This window comes from Microtus ochrogaster, unplaced genomic scaffold (assembly GCF_000317375.1).
Source record: "Microtus ochrogaster isolate Prairie Vole_2 unplaced genomic scaffold, MicOch1.0 UNK7, whole genome shotgun sequence".
NCBI classification, from domain to species: domain Eukaryota; kingdom Metazoa; phylum Chordata; class Mammalia; order Rodentia; family Cricetidae; genus Microtus; species Microtus ochrogaster.
The window spans coordinates 184,349-186,697 of record NW_004949105.1 but is presented as its reverse complement, the minus strand read 5'-3'; positions in this window follow the sequence as shown (position 1 = coordinate 186,697).

Genomic DNA, 2,349 nt, shown 5'->3' with positions numbered 1-2,349 from the left:
AACTGCCCTTCCTGCTGTTTATGCCTTTCCCATATCTGTGTTCTCAGTGTCCTTCCTACACAGTGCGGGGGAGGTGTGGAATTTCATAAGGTGCAGTCCTGCCTCTCCACCCTTCTAGTCCACCAACCCTGAATCCTCTTGACCAACTCGGGCAGTTACACATACAAACACACACATACACACAGCAAACACGGTCGCACTCAGATGTACACTTAGATACAAATCTACACACTCAAACACTCACACACACACACACACACACACACACAAACACAGTAATACTGTCAGATTGAACACACCCAAATATTCAGACACATAGACATATCCCTACATATGCACACATCCGTGTATTGAAAAAAAAAACAAACCCATTTACTCAAATATGAACACATATTACTGGGGTCGCACCCTCATATACACCCATATCCGGACACTTTAAGCATGTTCACACGTCTGTGCAAGCATACATTCACGCACTCAGACGTGCCCTCCACTCTCATACATTCACACCAAACATACGTAAACACACTCTCTGATATATGCGCATACACAAGCACTTGGACACACACTCACATACAGAGCACAGCAGTAACTTGTGTCACCAGCTGTGGTGGTATCCCTCAGGCCAGTCAAGTGTCACATAAACCGACCTTCTCATTGTAGCCATCCAAAGGGAGCCTTTACCCGTCCATCACTTACACTCCCCTTGTGCCTGTTCCCCAGCCTCTGCCCTTGTGGAGACCCAGCCTAGGCTCTTCACCTGTGTGCCTGCACTTCCAACTGCTCAGCAGTCTGCTTCTGCTTTACCCAGAGCTCCTCTGAGGGAGCCCCCATCACTGCCAACCTTCCTCCTATTCTAGAGAGGGCTCGGAGTTGGTCACCTCCAGACGCTCTGGCCAGAGCGCCTTGTGGAGATCATCAGCGGAGTTGTGTGGTTAGACTGGACAAACTTCCCAGTCCACATAGGCCTTGGCTCACCTGCCACGTTTGGTGCTGCTGCTCCCTTCTACTTCATGAAGCTTCAGGGACCCATTCAAGTCTGCTGTCTCATTGCCTAGCCACTCCTGTTTCATGTGTGGCTTTTCTTCTTCTCCCCACACTTATTAGGGGCTTCGCCTGTCTCTTGTTCCTCAAAGACTTCTGGGCCAGTGAACCCCACATTTGAATCTCCAGACCCAATTTACCCCTGGAAGATGCCGTTGACCCAATCTGATGCCACAATTTCACCCCACTCCAGTAGGTATCCCACAAGGAATGCATTGGATACATGAGAGGTGTTGCTAGTGAATTCTTGGGGATGACACCTCCCAAGTCTTTCTGGATATGGGTGAAGTAATGTGTGGATTCACTAGGGATGCCTCTTGTGGGGCTTTGTTAATCTCAGGTCGTCTGTGAAAAGGCCAAGTGTACTAAATCATGTATCTATCTGTTATCCTTTTATCTCATTTTTTCTCTGTTCCGTAGACACTGTCTTTCCCCGTCCGTGCCTACTCCAGAACCAGAGATACAGCAGGCTTGGGATATGGCTGCTGAGTGAGTGAGTGGCTGGAGCTGATCTGAGTCCCAGCACTCTGGTTCTCTGTCTCCTGGGAGACAATAGCATCCTCTGTGTCTTGAGGGTACAAGCTGAGAGATGAAGTGGAGCTGTGACCCTTGCTCCAGCTTAGAGTTTCCTTTATAGTCTTTGTCAACTGTGTGGCCTGGTAGCATTTTCATTTATGATTTCCTGTTGAGGAGCGAGCCATATTCATGGCTGTAACTGCACTGCACTTAGGACCACCAGATGTTTCAGCTTGGGTAGGCAGATTCCTTGATGAGTTTCAAAGGACCAGTGAAACTGGATAGGTACCAAGAGAAGGTGCGGGTACCCGTGGAGAAGAGCGTAGTTATGGGAACTGAATGGTAGACAAATCTCTGGAGAAGTGAGTCACCAAGTCTTGTTGGTAGGGGTGGAGTGGTGCTTGATTTCCAGGAAAAGCAGGACCTGTAGTTAGGAGGAGATGCATTTGCATGCCTGATGATAGCAACCTTCAGCTTAGGATGGTGGGTGAATCCCATGGGGATCTAAAGAAAATGTTAGCTGTGAACTGAAGATATTAAGACTGAGTGTGGATTCCCTCAAGACAGTGCCTTGGCTTTTATCTCTCATATTTTGTTTCATTATATACTCCAAGATGACCTCGAATACACGATCCTCCTGCCTTAGCCTTCCAACACTTGGAACAACAGGAAGTGTACCAGCATGCCCAAAAGAGAAATGTTAACTTTTCTTGCTAACTGAGCTATTGTTTCAATGATAGCTCAATCAATAACAACCAGAGTGATTAAGCCTTTGATTGAGAGCCATAA